Consider the following 14,143-nt stretch of genomic DNA (forward strand, 5'->3'; position numbering starts at 1 on the left):
GGGCTTCAGTAAAAGGACAGCTAGTGAAGACAACTTAGCCTGTGGAGTTTAGGCAGGGAAAGGGCAGAGAGAGTTAGCATAACTTCATACCAGTTAAAAATAACTGTTGGAACTGAGAGTGACTGCTTGGTTGAGTGATGCCATTTACCACAGCTTTAAATTACTGTGGAATGGTTTAGGCATTAGTTAACTGTCTACCATGAATCCCATAATGGATCTCTTAAGTCAGGGTTAAGGAATGGTTAACCATAGCCTGGTTAATTATTACACAAGCTGTTCTTCACATCTGATTAGTTTTTTGTCTTTCTATTATTGTAATAATGTGATAATTAACTTAATTAATTTACTTACTTTTTTTTTTTAATTTATGTATTTTGTGATTTTAGGACTAGCAGGTTTTTCCTGGGAAAACTCTTTTGTTACAGAGCTGCAATCAATTGGCTGCTTCTGTAGAGCTTATAGTCTCAAATTTTCAACCCAAAAATAATGTATACTTAAACTTTTCCACTGGAATAAAGTACAATGGCAGAATAGGTACAGTGTTTGATTGATTGGATTTACCAAGAAGCAATGAACAGTTAAGACAATATACCACTGAATGTTAACTTAAAAGAGAGGACCATAACTCCTTGAAAGATAATAATTTTTACTGAGACATTAAGCATTAAAGAAGATTGTACAAGACAACTGGAAATATTGATAGACACAAACCAAACAACTGCTTGTAAGAGGTAAGGCATTAAAGATGCTACGGATGCTGTTTGGTATTTTGGTAATGTTTTGCAGTGTCAAGCCTGTAGGGAACACCAGGACCTTCTGCCATGCTGATGTACCTCACCCTGCTCTTTTAATCACTTTCTTAGGAAGCGGCAGAACATGACAACCCCACTGACAAATATAAACACAGGAGTCACAGACTAGAAGAAATCACCAACTACCACAGATCTGTGCTTTGCTGCATGAACCCATGCACAAACTCTGAGTTTGTTACTTGGAGAAAGAAGGAACAAAACGTGGAGAAGAAGATTATGTTGAATATATATCTTCATAAACTGAGATGTATTTCAGAACTGACATAAGCAAAGACATAAAGCCAAAAATAGGAAAGTTTTTATGGTTTAAAGTTGTTTCCTTATTTTATGCAAACTGTAATTCTGGGAAATTGTTATTCAGAAAGTGAGGTACATTTCAAGACACCCATGGCCAAGAAAATAAGGTTATATAACAACAAGTGCAGAAAAGAATCACTGACATCATCGGGGGACTGGGATGATTCATTCTCATTGGTATACCAAAGGGAGTGCTTTATTTATTTATTTGTGGTAAAGCAACAACATACAGTAAAAAAATCACACAGCATTTTGAATTAAAAATGTAAATAAAACTTCTACCATAGGTATACAGAAATGGCTGCACCAATCCATCAAAAAAAAAAAGTTAAAATATTTGAAGGCATCTCTTATTCCATTAAAAGCAATTTCACCTGTTAGCAGGCATTAGATTTATTATCATGGGAAAGCAGAAAGAGCAAGTCTGTGAACAGCAGCTGATACTTTTATTCATTTGGGGATTTTTAGTGCAAAAGTCAGATAAAAATTATGAATAAATACAAATTTCACCTGATATGCATTTACCCAGAGCTAAAATTTCATGGATAAGCCTGTTCCTCTTCTGCCCACTTAAAAAAGTTCCAACAGTGAATCTTTAGTCTGGCAGATCTAATGTGCTCCTTCAGCTCATGGATTTATGCAACCATTTGAGTGCTTTGTAACAAGCTGCCTATAAGTGTTCCTAGCATGTGATGCTAAGCTATGTGGGTCCAGGAGCAGCACCAGCTGTGTCATCCAGCTTGCATGGCATGGTGATAATCCAACAGCCCCAGTGCTCCCCTGGGAAGCAATACCAACAAGCCCACAAGCAGGCCATGAACTTTAACTATGATATTGAGCAAGAAAATATTTCAAATAATTGTCACAGAAAATCACTGAGCCTCAATTCTGGTGCAGCATGTAGGGTAAATTGCAGGAGCTTTTGCTATATCGCAAATCTTGCTATATTGCTATATTGCTTTTGCTATATTGCAAATTACACAGGGTACAGCTGGTTGGAATAGTTTTAGAGAGACTCTCAATTGTATGACCAGCAGAAAGGGGAGATCCTCCCTAGATACACACACACCCCTTCTGTCATGATGCTCCTGGCTGTGTGTTGTCACCATTTACCACCAGAGCTTGTCTGAGCAGACTTGGCTCCATGGCTCAAGAAAAAGACAAAGTAATGGAGTTATCTGCCTTACCTGTTAGTGGGTAAATCCACCCACAGGAAAGACCAAAACCCACTTGACCCAGTGGAAGGGAGAGGTCAGGATGAATGCAGCTGTGTACAAAAGAGGGACAAGGAGACAAAAGAGAGAACAAGTGAGAGCTCTTGTAGCCCTGCATGGTTAGGCTCACATCTGTAAGCTAAAACCATAATAATTATTGACCTCAGACTACTAATACCAGTATTGAAAGAAATGCCCGGTTATGTGAAAGTCTACCATGATATTAGGTGGAATTCAAGAAACCTTTTGGTGATTGTTTGAACTTTCAAGACTATTTTAAGAGAGTCTGTGAGGTCTGTAAATGTCAAAAGCTCTGGACTTCAAAACTCAGCAGATCTGAAAGCTGGACATCTGCAGTTCAGTTTGTTGCCTTATACTACCAAGGGAGAAACAAGTTCTATTTTTAGTTCACCTTGTGCAAGAAGTGAAGTCATTACAAAGATGAAAGAATTGGTCTGTACTAAAAATAGTATGCAAATGAGGCAGTGCTTCCTACAAGCTTATCTTTTCCTTTCACACTCGTAGCTGTGGTCAGTAGCAAACAGTTTTCCTGAAAATAGCCATGGCATAGACACAAGTATTGTTAGTGTTCTCTGCACTCATGAGGAGGAAAAAGGAAAAAAAAACCCCAAAATGACAAAGCAGTGTCAATGGAAAATACAAATTACATGTACATTTATTTAAATGAAAGATAAAATACATCTGCAGCTTCAAAGAGTCTCTTACTTTGTAGACCAAGGTCAAAATAAACATTCTGAAGAAAAATCATTCTTTCAGCCATGAGAAGGACTTCCCTGGTTTCCAGCATATTGTATCAAACCACAAGTTAAATACTTATATGGTCTCTTATGCTCTTTCTTGTCCCTTTCTACCTGAGGAGGAATTACCAGCAATATGAAATTTTCAACCTCGGTGCTTTTTAACCTATTGATTGTCCATCTTTTAAAAGAGATTGAGAAAAAAAGTATATTTCTAGAGAAAATTAGTGTCAGGATGGAGAATAATTGTATTTAGCTTCATCTTGATTATACAAATTAGAATGGTCTTGTTACAAACATCTACTAATAAAACAGTGTTTGGCATAGAAATATTGACACACGCTTGACTATAGTTCTGCTGGCAGTGCCATTATAATAAAAGACTAGGATACAATGTAAAAATGGAAAAGAAAATTAGCATAGGCAATTTCTGTTGTGTTGGTTGGCTGCTGAATAGCTGCTTTAGAGATTGACAGAACAAGATGGGGCTTTTAAATGGGACAAAGACAATTCAATAGAGAAGCAATACAATACAAAACAAAAAATGGAATTCTGTTCATTTACATGCAAGCTAGTAAGTGGGTGAAATATTAATCTTTTTTCCTTAAATTTACAGCTTTACAGAGAAATTTTGGGTTTGCAATGTTTTTTTCAAGTTGCTATCATTTTCTACTTTTTCTTTGAGATTCAGAATTGTGCCCACTTCATTTAGAGACAAAACAAACTGCCTGAAATGGTGAGCTCTTATGTGCCCAAGCTTTATCAATCCTCCTCCATTATTCTTTCTGAACTCAGCTGAGTCAAGAAATGAGTCATAGTTGTGTCATATGGCTCAGCTACTTCTGAGGACATCTCAGTTCCAGAAAGAAATGCAAACTGCCCTTGACATTCACAAGCCAAAGAGAATACTGAAATATGGACAAACTCTTCATCCCACTGGTGTTTCACTGAGAACACTTCCTGGGAAATCAGTATATACCTACACCATGGAACTTCAGTTTTCTCCTTAGTTATCTATTGTTTTTGGGACTCCCTTTTAAATTTGTAATCTGGCATCTTGAATTATTTCTTCCAAAAGTTTGGCCATTCCTGTTCTCTGTATTCTGACTTTAGTTATTTAGCAGATTCTGTGCACTAATGAAGTAATTGAATTTTGTCTCTGATATCAACAGCGAAGGAGTCAGGCCTTCAGTGAAGTGAACCACTCTAAATTTGCTTGCTTGAGTTGTCACCAGTGCTGATACATGTGATGCTGTGTTAGATTAGAAGAAGAGATTGAAATAAGTAAGGGGAAAGAAATATACAGAAAATTATGTATTTCTAGGCCTAGGAAGCAGGCAATTTTCATTTTCAATGAGAACATCAGGAAAGAAATAGGTGTTGTCACTGTAATAAATGTAGCACATAGCCCCTCGCAAGGTTTCAGGTCTTTGTGAGACAGATCTGCATGATCAAATAGAGTACCTCAGTGATTTTCCAGGTATAAACCTATGCCCTTCACACTTGCATTCAAGCTTACATCATTATCAAAAGAGATAAGGCAGCAGCAAAGGAAACAGGATTAACCATGAAAGTCATTAGGTTTTAAATTACTGAAGTAAATAAACCTCACACACTGTGACCCAGAATATCTAACTTTTCCTTAAAAACTGTTAACACAGAAAACTTATCAGTCATTTTAATACTTTCTTCCATCAGGCCTAGAGTAAGCACCAAGTGCAACAGCCTGATGCCTAAATCTCTAATTCAGAGACTCATTCACATAGATATATATTTATATATATACAAATCTGCAGTTGTCACTGTGTCATTGCATTCAGTCTGGAGGAGAAGAGCAGTTGCCCATTCCATGGGGAAAAGGAGGAATGGCATGCTGCAGTCAGTGACCAGAATGATCGTGGTTGAATCTGCACCCTTGCACTCATGCATTTCTCACCATCAGTCCTACCCACCACCAGTCCCTCACTGTGTGACAAGACACACAAGGACTCACATCCATTATACAACTAACACACACAGCCCCCCTATCCCCTTCATGTCATATAGCCTGGTACATCCAAGTTGTTTTGCATTATCAAATAGCTTCATGTCCTGGGAGTCTAGTTCAGAGATATAAGAAGGCATAATCAGTGTGTCCAGCCTTGTCCTTCATGTCCAGCACGTACTTATAGGTGGTCTCTGGTTTCTGAGTTCAGGTGAGTCAATCTTTTCTTGCATGAGCATTCCTTGAGCTCAAGAGCATAACATTCATTCTCTCACAGCCACTGCTATATTAGTACAATGCTGCTATATTTCCATTTTTATTTCTATCCCCTTTGGGCTTTCAGTTCCCTGCAAGCATATGAAAACATTAAGAATGATAAAGCTTAGTTCTTATATATCATTTTCCATGTTTAAGCATAGAAACTAATGATGCTGTAAGTCCCTACAACAGTGCTTTTTAGAGAGTAGTAAGGCAAGAACACCTTATTGGAGAACCAAGAAGGTGTGAAATGACATTTAGTTAAGAGACTGTAGTGTAGATTAAAGAGACATTAAAGTGCTGGTTTTCAGCTAAGAGCAGAATCTAAATTAAAATCCCAAGTTTGCAGGGGAGAAAACAGCACTAATTTGATATATATAAATGTAACTATAAAACCAATCCACTAGGTACTTATAGCAGCACTGCAGTCAAGCCAGTAGTTGGAATATGGCAGAAGGCATAAAAGACCTAGCATTTATATTGTGAACTTGATTAAGAAATGAACTCAAATGGCTTTTTGTGAAGCTCATCCAGCCACTTCATTGGATTCTACCAGTCTGCTATGATGTACCTCCAAGTTAGGTCTCTGGACTTGTAAGCTTTCCTTTGTGCCTGGATTGCCTCCAGCCACCATTTCTGGGTCTAATTCATTCTCTCAAACAGAACATTATGGGTTTCTTGCTTTACTTGTAAATAGGAGACAGTCTTACAAAAGAGAGCTCCTAAACTGATTAAAAACACCCCTTCCCATACCTTTGTTCTTGCGGGCCATTTCACTTTTAGTCTAAAGACTTCAAGCTATTGGAATCAAATAGACAGTACTCACCACACGATTTTTATGTATTTTGCATAGACCAAGAGATACACAGTTTTATGCAAAACATGCAACATGCAACATCTCCACCCTGTTCTTCAGAATCCCAAAAATCTTACTGACCTTTGAGTTCCAGGTTCCTCCTGCTGGAATGAATTACCCAGACTGAGTCCTTTAAATGCTGCCCATTATTTCTTTCACTTTCTGCAGTGTTTCTGTTATCTTGGAAGTACTTAACTAAATCTATTCCTGTATGACTCCCTGCTTCTCAAGACTTTTTTTAAACTTAGCCCTGCCTTCATATGTTCTCTTTCTTTGTTTTGAGTTCCTTAAAACTCTAGATTGTCATCTGCAGACAACTGGAGAAAACCTGTTTTGCTGTGATGAACACCTGGCATGGTTTTGGTTGGAGAAGAGTAATTTTTAACAACACTTTTAATGCTCATATTCAAACCCACTATCCTGCCTCCTTGATCCCAAGGAGGAAGTAGAAAGGGTATTTTGAACTTCGGTGCAAATATGTTGCAAGGCCACAATCCAGAACAGGATTTATAAATGCAGAGAGAAATTCCCAAATAAAAGTAATATTATTATTCAGTGTGGTCATTCTGAAACAGGAGCTGCTCTATAGTACTAAGTATTCAATTGTTTTCTTTCACTGGATTTTTGTTCATTGACAACAATGATGATTAATAACAGTCTGGCCAATAGTGTACTTACACTCCAGAAGATTAAGTGCTACAACATCTAGCAAAAGAGAACAAAACAAAAACACAGACATATGGGTTGTTAAAATGGTATTTTATTCAACAGTTCTGATACTTTAACAAGAAGTACATCCTCTGATTGTAATGGATAGTCAGATGGTTGAAACAATTAATCTGGGTTCCCTGTATAAAAATGAAAGGGCCTGATGCACCAGAAATCATTAGGATTTAAAGTAAGTAAAACCTTCTCTGTTTCAGATTTCAAAGGACAAGGGTGTTTTTCAAGCTGCTAAAATAGCATGGGTTGTTAATACTGCTAAAGACATCATCAGCCTTCTTGTTCCCTCTAAGCTAAAACACACATTTCCTGCTTAGTTTCAGACAAAGTTTCATGAGTTTCTATTTTTCTGGGAACTTAAGATAACTCTTCTGGAACTCAATTTAATTTTGACATCCTATTCATCTTCCCGCTTATTTCCCGTCACTGACCCTGATCTTATTAAAAAAAACCTCAGAGAATGTCAGCAATTGCAGGGTGGGGTTTTTTGACAAGTTACTCTGGAATGTGCTTAATGCCTTAAAATTGTCATTGATTGAAACTAGCAATTCTAAATGAGCAATTGAAAACTAATTTCCCTCTATTATTTATTTCTGTTTCTCTCCAGCCATATATTTGGCACTCCTGGGATGATTTCAAGATGGACAGCCCAATGCCCATTAGGGACACATCTTTCTTTATCCTAGTGCCTGATTTAGCCTCTTTCAGGTTACAAGATCAGTGGATGCTTCTATGGCACAATGGACCAACTAGGGCCAACTGAGCATAGCTCCTGTGCTATGGAATAAGGGCACCACAAGGAAACACAGTCCTCTGCATATGTGTGTGCCCTGGGTTTAATATAAAACCCAGGGAGGAGTGTCAGGACAGGATAAGCTAAAAGCAAATATCTAGACAGTGGTGTTTCCCTGTGGTAAAGTCATTCACCTTCTAGTGACCTTCAGTTTGGACTTTTCAAGACTACTCTTGAGGTAAAAATCCTGGATGATTTCTTTCCATGAGTTTGTCAGGTGCTTTCTGAGCATATGCAAAATTTGGCAGTAACCACATGGTCCGCCTGTGACAATGACGTCCACAGTTTGACTGTTCACAGCATCCCAAAATTTCCTCTTTTTGTGTCTGAGATACCCTAGACAGTTAGATTTTATGTCTTTTATTTTGGTACTATATTACTCAGTGAATAATAATTTTCTACCTATCTCCTCTTTCCATTTATTTTTTCTTCATATCCATCACATCTGTCTTCCTTAGGTCTACAGGCTAAACTGTTATTGCCAATTTTAGTAATTTTTCATGCAGAAGTTGGTTGTCCTATAATCTTTTCTCTATCCATCCTTTTTTATGCTGTGATATATTTTTCAAAACTGAGGCCAGAGAACTCCATGTAATATTAAAGTTGTGGTCACAATAGTTTAAACAATGATATAAAGAAGTTTGCTTCCTTTTAGTGCTTCCTGCCATCCATCTTATTTGTTTAACCAGCACAGAGAATTGAGCTAACATTATGAATATTATGTCTAGATATTTTTTTGAAACACATGTCAAATTGCATTTATAAACTTCAAATATATCTGCAATTTTATTGCTGGTGGAATTGACTCTGTAGAATCCCCTGGCAACAGTCTGCCATTACTCTGGTCTTCCTTAAACTGAATAGCTTAAAATCCTCAGCAAATTTAAGTTAATTTCTAGAGCTTTTTATGCATATACTATGAATCATAGGCAATTTTCCCTTTTTGACACAGATTCTCTTGTGAACTCCGCTTTTTTCTTATTTCTCTTTGTTTCTCAGTCTATGGAAGGACTGTGAAATGCCTGTGAACATAAAGACAGTGTTAGGAAAGTCAAAGCTCACCTGGAGCCAATGCTTACAAGCGACATCAAGGGCAGGAAGAGCTCCTAATGCTGCATTCATAGTTATAATAGTAAAAGGCTAAATTAAAATAATGTGAGGTTTCCACCTTTTAACTATTCACTTTTAATTTTCAATTTCTGTTGTATTTTTCAGTTCAAATGAGGTTTTTGAATATAGGTACATCATAGGCTTCTGTGCTGGTTTACTGGTAGCAAAATTTTGAACCATATCTTCTGGTAGTACAGAGCTGCTTTTCTCCTCTGGGATGTCTGGCTTTCTCTCCACTAAACAATCATTCATTACATCAAAAAACTTAACCTTGGCATCCTATTGTGTCTGTGACATCTTAATTTACATCCTAATTTACTACTGAAGTATCCTATCATAATAGCCTCTTGGATCTTGCTGTTTGTCACAATGAGGTATTATAACTAACTTGAACAGGTGGCTGCTGCCAACAGGCAGTGCAGACATTTTTCTGTGTAGGTGCAGGGTAAATATCTGTACAGAATCCATACTATCTGTTGATAGGCTTAAATTAATCAGAAAATTTAACTCCTTAAATGCTGTCACATACTGTACCACTACTTGCTCTCCAGGAAATGCTTTATCTTTGCTGCAGACTTTGCCCCCTGACAATACATAGCTCAAGCACAAGTCTCATGAGGAGCAGCTGAGGGATTTGGGTTTGTTTAGGCTGGAGAAAAGGAGGTTCAGGGAAGACCTTATCACTCTCTACAGCTCCCTGAAAGGAGGTTTTAGCCAGGTGGGTTTAGTCTCTGCTCCCATGTAACAACAGGATGAGAAGAAATGGCTTCAGATTGCTCCAGGGGAGGTTTAGATTGGACACCAGGCAAAATTGCTTCATGAAAAGGGTCACCAAACATTGGAACAGGCTGCCCAGGGCAGTGGTTGAGTCACCCCTGTTTAAAAGGTATTTAAAAGACATGCAGGTGTGGCACTCGGGGAAATGTCTTGCAGTGCACTTGGCAGTGTTGGGTTTACAGCTGGACTCAATGATGCTAAAGGTATTTTGTAATCTAAATGAGTCAATGACACTAAAATTCTACTTCTTATTCTCCTATAAAGTTTATGATATGCCAAATTCATGTTTGAAGCAAAAAACTCCTCTTTTTTTGGCTTCTAGCATTTGTAAAGCAGTGACAGTCCTTAGTTCAGTTGCCACTTTTCTGGGATGTATTTAAATAGGAAATTATTTGGTCACCTGACCTTACTGATAGCTGGTTTAATTTTTTTCAGCTTTTAATACATTCTAGCTTTAAGATTACAGCATCTCTATGATTTCAGCTGGAAGAACATATCCAGAAACTTGTGATTTTCTACAAATTTTATAATTTTTTTGTCTTTATTTTAAAATCTTCCCAGTCATCTTTCTAATTTTAAGTGCCATTTCACTGTTTCAGTTTTGTTTTTAATGAAGTCATTATTGCTTCCAAAATCTTAGTTATTCAGTGGATATGTGCTAATGATAATATTTTTTACCAGTGGTGAGCCCATATGCTTGCATTGTTCCCAATTAGAAAATAAAGAGCAGCTTACTTAGAAACACAGCTGCAGAGGAGTAGCCATGTAGTATCTGCTTTCCCTTATTCAAAGAATGACATGCTGCCAAAAGGAGACTGAGGATGATAAACATTCAAAATAATGGAGAGAAAAATAAAAAAAAAATAGCAAATCAACATACTTACCTGTAAATTTCATACTGATTCCTTATGGCTTTTGTGTAGTCAAAATCCTCAAAAAGACTTTTCTCTTTCAATTGCTTATTGAGTTTTTTGACAGGGCAGGAGTGTTTCATCTGAAGTGCTAGTAGAAATGTGAGTTCTACTATAGCAGTTTCATAGTTCTTTTACCTTACAGAAACACAATCAAAATCAAGAAATGTGTCTAAATCATTCCCAAACATCAATAAAGGTTTGTTTCCATTTAACTTCTTACAATGTGCAAGAAATTCTTTTGTCTGGGCTGCTTTTTCTATCCAGGATTTTCACTATATCTACCTTTGAACAGAATATTTTGGATCTGCATGAATTATTACATTCTCTTTATAATTTGAACAGACTTTTCTCATGGTATTAGGTAGCAAATGCAAAAGCATCAGAGAGAACATCTTATTAGAAGCTAAACTTTAATCCTGTGTAAATAGTTAACTGCAGAGCTGTGTGTATTATTTTGACAGATATATATACCATGCCTCAAAGCCACCGTTACTTGAAAAATAGCAACATAAATCCATCCCTCTGAATACTTCCCATATTATTTACAGCTTAATACAATACCCAAATGCATTCTGTGAAGTAGGTCCATGCTGTAGCTAAGGTTTATTATTACAGTTATACCACACAGGCATACCCCAGCTATCTTTCAGGTAGGGAAGCTTCAGCAGAAAATATGTCTGCAGGGGTTCAAGGAAACAAGTATCTGAGGATGTATTTTGACAGTAAAATGGCATTGATGCAGCTAGACTGCTAGGCAGACTCTGCAGTTAAAGGTAGACTGGATAGGTTATATCTTAATGTCAGTGCAGATAAACACTAAGAAATGAAAATAAAAGGGAGGAGAAAGAAGGATTAACTAGTGTGGTAGCTCTTAATATTTTTTCCCCATTAGAGACGCATTGATTTTCAGAAATATCTAAGGACTGGCTTACAGGCTGCTAATGGCACCTGCCAACCAGCAATGACAAGAATTGCTTGCATGGACCACCAAGAGCTTACAGACCAGCAGCTAAAAAGCAGTGAACACACGCTGAATCAGGAATTAGTCCAAGGTCTGGAGCTTCATCTTTAGCCAATGCTTTCTGTTCTTCATGTTTATATCTCCTTCAAAGCTGTTGAGGGACGCTTTTCCAACCCTTTTATTTCCTCTTACTTTTTCCTCTGAAAAGAAAATATTGGTCCTTTCAGCATGGGCAGCAGATTCTGTGTCCTTAAAGGGACCCATTGCAGCAGAAGCTCCCCCAGTAGTGCCACAGGATGCCAAAGAGAAATAATTCTCAAAGGCAAACACAGCATATCACTACATGAAGAAAGGAGAGGCTGTGAAGGGACATTATCTGAAATACATTAAAGAATATGTGCACATATGTTAAGAGGAAAAAGAGGGGTTTCCTCAGCTACCCTGTACCAGCCATTCCAATGATCCATTGTTTTGACCTTTCCTTTAAACATTCAGTATATTAACATCTGAGCCCTTTGGTTGTTTTGTTGGGTTTTTGGATAGTGTTTTGTGGGGGCAAACGCTAAATGTTGCAGCTAAAAATGTTGCATCATACAAAGACAGATGAGAGCAAGCCAGAACAAAGCTGAAAGTACTGGGAAGCTCAAAGGAAGTAATAAAATGGAGTATTGGTCTTTTTTTTTTAATATTCACCTTGGGGCCAAAGAGAATGATATTCCACACACACAAATTCACTGTTGAGTCAATGCCATGATGAAGCAAAACTGTCTGATGCTTGTATCTCTTCACAAGCTTGGTGTATACCATACTGTCATTTGAAATGTTGACTTCAAGGACTTTAAAGGTGGATTGATAGTCAAGGCAGGGACTTCTCTAAAGATTAGTGACCTTTCCTCCAAAACCTCCCTTTCACAGTATGACCTAGAGCACTTATAAGAGCAGAACTCTGCTTTGTGCATGAAAATTTTATTAATCAGATCTAAACTAACTCCTACATTCATTTGGAAGTAACTGCATGGCCAGTGGTATATGGCTACCTCCAAGACTGAAATCCATGGATGGGAAAGGGTGCTGGTCAATAACAAAATTCCTTAAAGGTCAGTTGAAATTTTATTATATGATGCAGACTTGTGACAGAAGTTAGCTGCTCTGATTTTTGCAAGATTTTTCCAACCATGAATATTTATCACTAAAGGTTCTATTCTAAGACCATAAGGTCTCTTAGGTCATAAGCTGTGGCTTTCCCTTTGGCAGGGGGTAAGATAAAGGAGAAAAGAAATGTCTGAAATGAATTATAGGAACATTAAAAGATGTATTTATGAGTTATCATTAATAATTATTATTTTGAGTGTTGGGAGTAAACACTCCTTTAAATGCCACTAAACCCACATTTGCAGGATGTAATTCTGGTCTGCTTTGCACTATTCAACTTTAATTTAGCAGAACAAAGTTACTGTCATGTACACAAGAGCAAAAGTGCAACTACCTCTTTATTCCTTAAAAAATCCTCGCTGCAGGGAGACACTTTCATAATAAAGCAAATTGGTATGTCCATTTGTGTATGTATCATAGGTGATCTGTTTATCAAGAAATGAAAGAACATTTCCTTCCAGTTTCTGTTTTCCTTGTGATTGATATTAATTAGGTTTTCTGCAAAGCATGGCTTATCTTGAACTGAACCCAAAGCACATGAATATGTTTCTATGCAGTAAGATTTTCTTTTCTTGAAATGAAGAATGGGATGAAGATGCTTATCTGAGATCAAACAGCCTTCAGGTAGAGTTTACATCAGCAGCACTTTGAAATTCATTGTTAGAGTGTAGTTGGTATCAATAAGGAATGAGAATGGTATCCTGGATTGTGACTGCATTTATTAACTTATTTCCAGCAACTAAAAAGGGAAAGCTGTCACATACCTCCAGTCATAATCTTTTCTTCCTGAGATGAAAGAGGCAAGTATAGTTCATAATGAAAATTAATGGAATCCCTGAGAAAAAAAAAAAATCACTGTTAAAAATAAAAGCTTGTGAATTTTGAGGTCTAATGCTGGTAACAGAGTTGAACAGAAGTTTGCAGTGTAAGGGCTGAGGGTTTACTCCACTGCCCTCTTTGCCTCCCGTCTGTATGCCACGGACAACTGTTCTACAGCAATGCTCTGAGCAGCCAGGGCTCAGGAGATCACCCTGGTGCACCAGCCCAGGTGCTGAATGCCATCCCTGTGCATCCCACTGCCAAGCTACCAGGCCCCATTTCTCAAAGTGGAGCACCACACTTAAGACTTTTCTAGTATTTCATAGAGCCTGTTTATACCTAATGTTATAGTACAGTCTTATTCCGAGCCTTATGTTTTAGGAAGGTTCTAGGTACAGACGCTAAATCTGTATTTTCTGTAGTATTAGCCAATATCCTCTGATGGAGTATTGTGAAATAGATCCAGTGACTTAATTTAATTCTCTCTTTACACCTGATGTAGGTTATTTTTTCCCCTTCAGCTTCCCTCTAATCCCCTGCTTAGTGGTTCTGCAGCTCCCTTCACCCCTCACTGAGCTCATCGTGCCCACACAGCCCATCCAGCTATTGCCCTCTCTTTCCTGTGCTCCTGTGCAAGCCCTGGTATTCTCAAATCACCTCTCTGCTAAAGCTTCACCACTCTACCACTGGCAAAATAGTTTACACTACTCTGTTG

The sequence above is a fragment of the Pyrgilauda ruficollis genome, unplaced genomic scaffold (genome assembly GCF_017590135.1).
Source record: "Pyrgilauda ruficollis isolate IOZ18807 unplaced genomic scaffold, ASM1759013v1 scaffold1, whole genome shotgun sequence".
NCBI lineage: Eukaryota > Metazoa > Chordata > Aves > Passeriformes > Passeridae > Pyrgilauda > Pyrgilauda ruficollis.